The 12226-nt window shown below is 32.4% G+C and overlaps 1 long non-coding RNA gene across 1 annotated transcript; it reads right to left on the reverse strand.

The window, feature by feature from the left end:
* Positions 1-4744: 4744 nt before the first annotated feature.
* On the reverse strand, positions 4745-11902 carry LOC140439856 (uncharacterized). Its single transcript, XR_011950736.1, has 2 exons — positions 11093-11902; positions 4745-4976 (listed from the first exon to the last, which is right to left on the reverse strand). It is a non-coding gene; the product is annotated as an uncharacterized lncRNA (long non-coding RNA).
* Positions 11903-12226: the final 324 nt, after the last annotated feature.

Genomic DNA, 12226 nt, shown 5'->3' on the forward strand with positions numbered 1-12226 from the left:
TCTCCTCTCCATTAAGAGAAATCAGACCTTGATCTATATTGATCTTTCCAACTGCCATCCACTTTGTCTTTGAAATGTTGATTTTTAGGCCTCTTCTATAGCTTGCTTCACTGACTAGATTTAATAATGTTTGGGGATCTTGTACATTTTCTGCAAGAATGGCTGTATCTTCAGCGTATCTAATATTGTTGATTACTTCTCCACCTAGTTTTACTCCCTCTTGTCTGTCATCCAAAGCCTCCCTAAAGATTTTTTCAGAGTACAGATTAAAAAGAGTGGGTGACAAAACACAACCCTGCCGTACTCCACGTTTGATGGATATTTTTTCAGTCGGACTGTCTTCAATTTGGATAGAGGCTACTTGATTGTAATATACGTATTTCAGCAGTCTTATATCATAGTAGTCAAGTCCTGCTGCCCGTAGGCAATCGAAAAGTGTATCGTGTTGTACTCTGTCAAACGCCTTCTCGAAGTCGATTAAACAAACATAAACATTCTTTCGGAATTCACAACTTTTTTGTAATAGAACGCGCATACAGAATAGTGCCTATCTAGTTCCTAGACCGTTTCTAAATCCAAATTACTTATTACCCATCCTACTTTCGCATAGAAGAAATACTCGGTTTTGTATAATTCGTAAGAGTATCTTCAGTGTGTGACTCATCAAACTGATTAGTCTAAAATCGCTGCATTTGGTTGGCCTGCTTTTCTTTGGTAATGTTATAAACAGTGGCTCTAACCAATCATCTGGTATTTTTCCATCGTTGTAAATTTTGTTGAAGAAAGTGGTTAAGCAGGCAATGCTTTCCTCATCTAAAAGTTTAAGTAGCTCAGCAGGGATTTGATCTGGTCCAGGTGCTTTATTGTTTTTGGCTTGCTGTATTGCCTTTTTGACTTCCGAATTCAGTATACTGGGACCTCTGTCTAACTGATTGTCACAGGCAGTATTTGGAGCATTTTCTCTGGAATCATCGTCAAAAAGGTCAGTGATGTATCTCTCCCATTCTTTGCACTGTTGTTCGTGATCACAAATTTTTCCTTCCACGCTTTTAATTATGTGAGCACTTTTCTGTTTTCTAATTCCGGTAGTATATTTAAGTTTCTTGTGAAGGTTGAAACTGTCATGCTTTTTTTGGAGGTCTTCTATTTCTTGGCATAAATTCTAAAGCCAGGATCCTTTGGCTTGCTTAATTTTTCTTTTTATGCGTTTATTGATTTCACGGTATTCGATAATATTTCTATTTTTGTGTTGTCGTCGAACTTCCATCAGGTCTAAAATTTCTTGTGTCATCCACTCATTTTTTGCCAACATGGTAGGTGTTTTCAAAGACTCTTGTACGTTCGATCGAGTTTTGAATATCGTACCAGCATTCGTTAATGGTTCTGGTTTCGTTTGGTATATTTGATATTCTGTGTATTTTACTATTTATCTGCTGTGATATGTGTTTTGATTTGATTTAATTGGTATTTTGGAGTAGAGTAAATTGTGAGTTTATGTCAGCGCCGGGGTAAGTTTTTACAACTTTAATATTGTTTCCAAATCGGTGGTTTAATAAGAAATAAGAATTAAGTCCTTGGAACTAGTTGGTGTTGAGAGTAAAAGTAATCAATCTTTGGAGATAAATGAATTAAAAAAATCTAAACTAGAGAAAGAGTTTATCCATAATCTCTTAAACACAACAGTTTATTAAAGAGTAATAATAACAAAATTAAGAACAATCTAATTGTGACTAGAGTGGATAAGGGTAGTGCAGTAGCAATCCTTAAAAACGTAGATTAAAAGGATAAAGTGTTATCATTTATATAAAATAATGGTTTATTGATAAAGACCGTAAATATCAACAAATTTATTAATGTTTTAAAGAATACCATTAGAAAATCTAAGTTCTTGCTTGAAAATAAGACAAAAAGTAGGGTGATACCAATCAAAACAATTATTTATAGATGAACCAATTAAACCAGTCGTTTCGTTAATAAATATATTACTTAAAATGGTTTATAATAAGAAATAAAATATATAATAGATTGTAATGTTAATCTGATGAAAAATCTGTTACAACAAATACAATTGTTAAAAGAAGATATATTATGATTTGCTTGGATATAGCAAACTTAATTAGCAATGTTTTATTTAAAAATACTTAAAAAAAAACTAAAAGGTATATAATTAAAAATACCCTTTCGGCCTACATTACGACACAACGTTTTCTGACTAAAAAGTCCATGATTAGTGCATTTACCTGGAATAAGTATTACCATTTTAGTAAATGCAAGCGTAAAGATTTAATTTTGCATAAGGTTAAAAAAGCAATATGGTTTAATGCTCACCAGGTGTACATGAATCAAGCTACTAAATATTTGGGTAAAAACACTTGAAATGCTACAAAATTTGTTGTTTATTATATTTTTTGTTAAAAATTTAGTGTGATCTTAAAGTTTTTTACAGATAATCTGTAAAACAACATTGTTTTACAGATTATCTGTATTGATTATTGTAATTGCTTTACAATTTTCCAACATACTGTTTCAAGTTACATTACATATTAACCCCACATTACAATATAACTCTTCCTTTCTTATTCTTTAATAGGTCTCTATATTCTACTTCATCCACAAACTAGACAGTTCACCCCTCTATCTATATTAGTTAACATCTCAGCATCATACACATAACTTCCGTTTAACTTTTAGGTACCAAATGTTAATTTAAAACGTATTGGCCTTATCAATATATTATTTTTTCTTCAAACATCAAATAATGATGACATTACTTATCTAACTTGGTCCTGTCAAAGTTTGATGTCTCCGCCGGCAGCAGTTTTTTTTCCCATTTCTTTACGGCGGACTGAAAAATGTTGTCATGGCAACAATATGAAACATGTTACAATGCAACAATACAAATGTCATTAACAACAATTCAACATAATTTTTATTTATAGTAATATTAAAAGTACAATTAGTTAATCAAGCATTTTCAAAATTGAAACCGTGCAAAAATGTTCCCGACTCTTGATACGCATTGGTAATTGTTGATGATACTGATGGTCGAGAACAACTTTCAGCAATCATTCCCGATGTTGGCGGCTTGCGAACAACAATAAGCTGTCTTTAATAATTGCAAACAACTGTCAAACAACTGTAACCAGGGAGACGCAAATCCCACCGACGACTTAATTATTTTAATTTCTAACATCTAGACGACTTTGATAGTTGTCACAGTTAATTTCGAGTAAAAATAGCGTATGAATTGTACTATTTATGGTTGAAAATTGCTACGTTTGAAGAAAAAATAGTATACTTTATTCGGCAAAAAAGCGACTTTTCTTGACTTGCCCTCTATTACGCGCCGAACGAAGTGAGTCGGGCGCGTCAAGAAAAGTCATGCTTCTCTCTGAAAATAATTTTCAGGATACATTACACTTTAACTCCAACATTTGCTGCTACTACAAGGAACAAGAAATAAAATCCTAACATATATATTTAACACATTGTTGGCCAGTGTTGAATTAAGACATAATACAAGTTAAATTTACTGCTTTGTTCCTACATACATCCTAAAAATGTCACTTTAATCGGTTACAATCTAGAAACTATACAAAGGCATCGTCTTAGGGTCAGCAACCCCCGAAAATTTGGAGTCTTGTATCTGTTTTGTTAAACAAATATAATAAACAACAAATTTTGTACCATTTTAATCTCAGTCAAAATTTAATTTTTACATTTGCATTCACTAAAGTGGCACTACTTATTTCTAGTAAATGCACTGATGATAAACTTTAAGTCCGAAAACATTTTGTCGTTATGTAGTCCAAAAGGGTCTTTTTAATTATATACCTTTTATAAAGGATTTTTAAATAAATTTTTTGTGATTTATAGTATACAGCCAACTACAGGAACTTTCTTTTCTTTTTAAATTATTTACCAATGTTCCAATGAAGTGGTTGATATTATAAGTTTAGAATTATGAAATCCCAATGGCACTTCTGATCTTATTATTTATAACATTTTTTGAATTTTTACAGGTTTTTCTGAAGCAATTCTTTTGTTAATTTTGATTTAAAATATATTCATTCTGAAAGTTTGTCAATGAATTTATACCTACCTTCTATATAAGCTGACTAAAGTGTGGAAACTTACTTGATCTTAAACAGTAATGAATATTCAAACTACATTAAATTTTAGGCTAGATATGTTGATAATACTTTGGTTATTTGGACGGAATCTAATTAAAGAATCTAATTCAAGACATCATGAATGATCTTACTGCTGTACCACAACGCGTGGTGGTCCAGCAGTAAGAAAACTTTGCGTGGCCCCTCTGGTAGACTAGTCGTTGCAGAATTTATTTGCAGATTAAAAAGAAATTTTATTTATTTACTAGCCCACCCCAACCAGATAACAAGAAAATTATACATTGAACCAGAAGTCAGAAGAAGATTAAAGAGATACTGGTCAACCAATGTACTAAATCAGTGATAAGATACATATTTAAAAAATCACTAGTGTTAATGTGTAGGAGTATTATTACTGGATAAATTTTTCACATATTTCACGTATCACACTCTACACCTACCAGACAGGCGTACAGACCTACATAGATTGATAGAACTAAAAAACTACTTTGTGCTTTCACAAAATCTGTCTTCATTCGTTAATTGTGTCATTGATCAAATTGGATGCATATAAATGTGGAAAAGCTACAAGACAATGGAAGAATAAAAAATTTTAAATTTTTTATCGTTAATTAATTAAAAAAATATATAAATTATTTATTATTTTCTTAATACACATAATACAGTAGATATAGTCTTCTTCTTAACATTGTGGTAATTTAATCTTTGGTACTTTTTATTCAATTGATGGTGTACTTTATTTTCCTGATTTGTCGAGATTATGACAAAAAAGTATGGCATTTTCAAATTTTATCTGCTTATCACAATCTGAGTGGAGGTATTTGGATAAGTTTCCAATATAACCTAAAAAAATAATAAATTACTATTATATAATAAATAAAATTTATTTCTGGGAAAATAATTAATGAGATAAAAAACATGATTTGAGAGTTTCTAAAAACACATCTATTGAGAGATTGGAGGGGGTGTGAGTATGTTTGTGGAGTATCCCGTTCTATGTTCAACATGCATTTAAAAGAAATAGCACAGAAAGCGTTAGAAAAATCAATGGTTGGTATAAAGGACGACCTACAATCAAAATCCGGATTATAAAGATTTTGATTTGCTGCTTATAATTTATTAAAGTAGTTAAATCCTTTTCGACTAAAATACAATTTCAGAAAGTACAATAATTAAAAGGCCATTAATACTTATAATCCATTAATAGAGAAAACGGGAAAACCTATTGTAAATATTCAATACAGTACCTATTGCTGATCGAGAATAATTTTATAAATTTATTTTTTGGTGTTTAATTTGTAAGTTAAAATATGTCTAAGAATATTTGTACATACAAGAAATCCTTGAAATTTACTGAAATCCTTGTACTGAAATTGTACTATTGACTTTTGATATAAATTAGATTTTAAAATAATTTAATAATATTTTCTACATTTTAAATCTTCATCAACAAAGGCATATTTGAAATAAAAATGAAACATTAAAGCTACAGGGACAAGAAATTCAACTAAATGAAGAGATAAAGTATCTCGAGGTTATACTAGACTCGAAATTTACCTGGAACCAGCAATTAGAAAAAATAACAAGCAGTGCGGTGGCAACTCTTGCACCTGTGTCAAGACGCCTGTTTGGGGAGAAATAGGGATTAAAATCAGACATGGCGTACTGGAGTACACTTTGATTATCAAACCATCAATTACCTATGTAGCGACGCTGTTGTCGTGGTGGACTAAGACACTACTAACAGTAGCACAAGCCAAACTACTAAGCAAGTTGCAAAGACTTGCATGTATGGCGATAACTGCAGCCATGAGTACTACTCCAACAGCAGCTATGGAGGGTCTACTAGACCTGCCTCCCTTTCATTAATAATACAAGGAGAGGCAAGAGTGGGAGCCTACAGAACAAAACAACCACTTAAACTTCGAAATTAAGGGTCAGGGGAAATGAGTATCACAAGGACTGTATAGGTATCTTTAATATGAAACCAGATCACATGACAAAAGATACAATTTTAAGAATTTATACAGGGTGTCTATTCCAGACAGGATTGTATGGAGAAACAATGAGTACCACAAACAACAGAAATATACTCCAACATTCCAAGAATTAGCGGAAGCTTTGCCTTGGGGAGCAACGGCACCGTTTTTCAAGCAGAGACTTATGCGATACTGCAATGGTAAATAATAACAAAGCACTTACAAAAGATCAGATACATCTATTGTCTGACATTCAAGCGGCAATGAAGCCACTGGATGGCGTGTCAGAAAGTGACGTCTAGGCTTATATGGAACTGAATGAACTTGACAGAAACAAGGTTGAGCTTGTCTGGGTACCAGGGTATCCGGGCATCAAAGGTAACGAAAAAGCAGAACAACTTGCTTAAAGTGGATTAAAAAAGTACTGGCAGTACCAAAAGCTTCAGTGCGTAGGGCTGTAAAGAAGTGGATCCAAAAAAGTCATGAACAATATTCGAAGAGAATCCTAAAACAAACACGTAAGAAAGTCTTCATTGGTGGACCACGTACAAAATGAACAAAGGTGCTGCCCAATATGGGCAGAAACAAACTCAGAACAGTAACAGGAATATTAACTCTTATAATTTCTAAATACATGTCAAAAAAAATCATGGTATGTATTTAGTTCTTTAAATAGACAACCACATGCATAATGACAGTAAAATGCAATTCTGTTATTGATCCCATAGTATATAGATATCACAGAACAATCTATCTATACAAAAGGATATGATTACAGATCACACAGTTTTTACAGTAAACTAACGGCGCAGCCTAGGAAAGAAATATGAACTAACATATTTCAACCATCTTTTGTTCATACGTTTAATTAATAATACTGTATTAATTACATATTAATATATTTAATAATTAATTTTAATAATGAGAGCTATGAGTTAAAAATTAGCAATGGATTCTACAAACATAAGGACATACATAGATATACCTGGATTCAACAAACACGCAATCTAAAATCAGTCATCGATTATATTATTAGTAAACAAAAATCTGTATTGCAGTGGAATGATGTAAGAGTTCGCCGAGGAATAACATGTGGATCCGATCACTACTTAGTAAGAGCGAAAATTTTGTTCCCACTTAAGATAATACACGGAGACCAAAACCTAGAAGACAAGCAAGACTTGCAGACAGTAGATACTCCGAAGTACAACTTCAATAGTTTTATAAATGATAGTACTAAACAGCTATATCAACGACGACTGGATGAAAAACTACGAGAAATAGAGAGACAAACATTTTCAGATATTTACGAGAATATTATTGCTAGTTTACACCAGGCCTCTAAGGAGACACTCGGGACACAGCAAAACAAAATTAGTAACAAAATATGGTGGAACGAAGAAATCGAATATATGGTAAAACAGAAAAAAGAACAGCATCTAAAATGGCTAAATACAAAAAATACTGAAGACCATCAAGCTTACAAAGAAGCCGATAGACAACTACGAAAAATGATAAAACAAGAAAAGAATAAAACATGGGATCAGAAATGTCAAGAAATCAATAAAAGACAAAGCACACATACACGCCATAAAACCAAGACAATGGAAAGATCACTATGAAAGCTTGCTGACAGAGACAAGACAAGAATACCTAGCGAACTCCCCAACACAGTCAGTACATATACAAGGAGAGGAAGCGAGGGTAGACATCGAAACAGTAAGGAAGGCTGTAATGACCCTAAAGAATGGTAAATCCGCTGGACCTGAGGGAATCTATGCTGAAATGCTTAAGAATGGAACTCATAAACTATTTGAAATATTAACTTATGTGATCAATCAGTGTCTAAATGGACACCCAGTACCAGAACAATGGAGAACGGCATACATGTCCTCAATACACAAAAAGGGGGACAAAAGGAATTGTAATAATTATAGAGGCATATCGGTAACCAGCACCCTGAGCAGACTGTATGGACGAATTTTGAGAAATATGATCGAGAAAGAATATAAGCACACTGAAGAGGAAGAACAAAGCATGTTCCGTGTAGGAAGATCGTGCACCGATAACGTATTTTGTCTTAAACAAATAATAGAAAAAAGATCGGCTAAGAATATAGAAACTCATATTACTTTTGTAGACCTGCAAAAAGCATATGACAACATCCCCTTAACAAAACTGTGGACAACGTTGAAAAGGTCTAACATCAACCACACATTGATAAATGCTGTACAAGAACTATATAGAGACTCAAAGGCACAGATAAAAACAGGAAAATATCTAACGGAAGAATTCCTGGTTACAAAAGGCTTGCGACAGGGATGCTGTATCTCACCAACCTTATTCAAGATATATGTTGCAGCAGCATTGGAAAGATGGAAAAGAAAGGTACATAGGATGGGTATAGAGCTTAGCAATGAATGTATATATACACTCCAGTTTGCTGATGACCAGGTAGTGCTAGCGACCGACAGGAAAGACATGCAGTACATGCTAAGAAAACTGATAGAAGAATATAACGACTGGGGAATGAATGTCAATACAACAAAAACCAAATATCTTTGTATTGGAAACGAGTCAGATAACATAGACCTCGAAAACGGACAACATATTTCCTGCTGTCAGAGCTATGACTACTTGGGTGTTGCCTTTGACAATACAGGAACTGATACACGGGAAATAGAAAAACGAATCACTCAAGCAAAGAAAGTCTTAGGATGTCTCAATGGTATACTGTGGAGTAAAGAGATAACGAAAGAAAGGAAATTTAATATATATGAGACCATGATTAAAACTACTCTTCTTTATGGCGCTGAAACATGGAGAATTAGTGAAAAGAACAAAAAGCGAATAGAAGCAGTAGAGATGGATGCAATGAGAAGATCTTTAGGTATTTCCAGACGAGACCGAATCAGAAATGATGTAATAAAACAACGTATGGGAATAGAAGGAAATATAACTCAAGATATAGAGAAGAAACAATTAAGGTGGTATGGGCATGTTCAACGGATGCCAGCATCAAGACTCCCCAAAAAAGTAATAGAATGGCAACCGATAGGTCGACGGAAAAGAGGAAGACCCAGATTAGAATGGCAACACGGCGTAAACAAGTCCATGAGCGAAAGAAATTTAACAACAAACGACTGCGAAGATAGGAAGAGATGGTGTTTAGGTATCGGACAACGTCAAAAGACGTTCTAAACCGATGTATATATATATATATATATATATATATATATATATATATATATATATATATATATATATATATATATATATAATTTTATTAATTATTTTAAGGTAGAATTTACGAGATTTAGAACGAGATATCATAGGGCACTATAGATAAAAATAGATTTACCACAAAACAAATTTTGATTTATTGGCTTAACGAAGACCTCTGGCTGTATACAAAATAAACAACTAATCGAATCTTAACATGGCAAAAAAAACAAAAACGGCAACCACTAAAAGGGCACTACACAGTATCTTCATTATTAATGAATATATAGCGATATAGGAGATATCATAGGGCACTCTGAATAAAAATAAATTTACCATAAGACAAATTTTGATTTATTGACTTAGAGAAGGCTGAGTACAAAATAAACAATTAGTCCAATACTAGCATATAACACATCAAATCAAACGTATAGTTATAGTACATACAATGTGTATAGCGTGCATCAATATATATAAATATAAATATATATATATACATATATATATATATATATATATTATATATATAAAAACAACGAATAACTAAGACATCGTCGAATAATAATAAGAACATAGAATAACTTTGAAATAAGGGAGGCTACACCATATATATATGTATATATATATATATATATATATATATATATATATATATATATATATATATATATGTATATATATATATATACATGTGCACGGTTTGGTAAAAAAACATGATGTCAGGTCGGAAATGCACCATATCATACTTTATATTTACTTGCATTATATGCAAAGGGCAAAGTTACTTGTAAATATGTAAATAAATACAGAATAATGCTGTAGTTAAGAGTGTGAATAACTACAAATACTTGGAAACATGGATAACATCAAATGTAGACCAAACCAAAGAAATTAAGACACGTATTGAAATAGCACGTGCATCATTCGTTAAACTTAAACAATTTCCTTTTTGTCAGAACGTAAGGTTAGAGGTACCCCAAAGAATTCTTCGGTGTTACGTGTTCTTAATTTTTTTTTATATGTGGATACTAAACCGAGTGCATGTAAATAAGTTATCCGCCTTTTCGTTTTGGTGTTGCAGAAAAATCCTACGAATATTATGGATTCAAAGAGTGTCAAACAGGGATGTAATTAGAAGGATGGGAAATGAAACGAAAATAATATTAACTATCAAAAAACGAAAAGGTGAATACTTAACACATATGAGAGGGCAAAAATACTCATTATTATAACTTATTATGCGAGGCAGAACTCAAAGAAAGCAAATTGTGGGAAGACGAAAAATATCCTGGCTTACGTATTTGAGGGAATAGTTTGAATTTAGTAGTGCAGAACTATTTAGAGCGGCAGTGAACAAGGTCCATATAGCCATGATGGCATTCAACTCTCGATCGAAGTTGGAACTTGAAGAAGAAGAAGAAAAAAGTCAATAAAAATGTAAACACTTTTAAAATTAACAAATTACAGTATCTACAACAAACTTTAAACAAGTGCTACAAATTATGCAAGGAAGAGCACAGAGCAGAAGTCAAGGAAGAAAACGTATTTCTTATAAAACAATTTATAGACATGCTTTAGATGTAGCCCATAGGATTATTTCGAACAAATGCATTAAAAATACTGATAACTGTACTGATTGCTAACAATCTTACACAAAAATATTAGATAATATAAACAAAAAAGGGACTGATTTTAAAAATAAAAATGAATATAGCCTAGGATACTCTTAAATTTATGGTTACTATGTTAGCTACTTACCTTGTGAAAATATAGTATCCTCGTGAATAATCAATTTCATATTTTTCCCAATAATCCAATGCATATCTTGAAGACAATCAATGAAGAAACGTTTTTCCAGGATAATGTTATAACACTGTAGTTTTCCATTTTCAACATTATTTATATATACAATTGGTTCATCTCTGCCACCTGCTGCTATTTTAGGTGTCCAGATCGTTGCATATCCTTGAAAAATATTCTTTGTATGTCGGATTTTACAGAAATCATTTGATAAATCTTCGTCGAATACAGCTACACTTATATTTTTGACATCCATTGTGTAATGATTGTAATAATAACATAAACTGGTAGGGGATGCACTACTGTAAACGTTAAAAATTTGCAAAACACATTGAAACAATATTATTGCCACTATTTTTGCCATTTTGTCACAGTGATGCATCAACCAACTGCTTCAAATTATAACTAAATAGAGATTACGAGAGAGTATCTGCCTTAACAAAACTAAGTATTTATTTAAGAAGCAGGTCTGGCTTCTTTTGTTACGACATACTCCTGGCAATGCCGCAGGTTTCTCTTTAACCTTACTCAGCTTGTAAAGTAATGAGTCAAATTAAATCGATATCATCGAGAACGTTAGAGAATTTTTAGTGGCGTAAATAAAAGGTCGTGGAAGGTGAGTTATTTTAGTACAACTAATAGAATATTTCTATAAATTTCAAGTTGCAGTAACATTTAGATTTCGTTTTATAGAAATAAAAATATTTACAATCGAACCTAGGCGACATATTAGAGAATATTGATTATTTTACTTATTATTGAAGAGTAAACTTCTTTACCGTAAACTTTTTGGAAAGAGAAGAAGCATTGACTACGCTACAAGTTTTTGCGACCGTTACCGATACGCAAATTGGTCGCAAAGTCACACAGCTCGGAACGGCTTGACGGATCGTAACGTGTGAGGTCTCATTGGAAAGGAGAAAAGATAACTAGTATAACCACGGAAAAAGCAAACATGATGGTATTACCAAAAGGACATTGCATTATATCTTGGTTCAACAAATGAACACGACTACCAAAAGGGCACTGCACTGCATCTTCGTTGTTATTGAACCTATAGTTACATACCAGATATCATACAGTACTATGGAT

This window comes from Diabrotica undecimpunctata, chromosome 4 (assembly GCF_040954645.1).
Source record: "Diabrotica undecimpunctata isolate CICGRU chromosome 4, icDiaUnde3, whole genome shotgun sequence".
Taxonomy (NCBI): domain Eukaryota; kingdom Metazoa; phylum Arthropoda; class Insecta; order Coleoptera; family Chrysomelidae; genus Diabrotica; species Diabrotica undecimpunctata.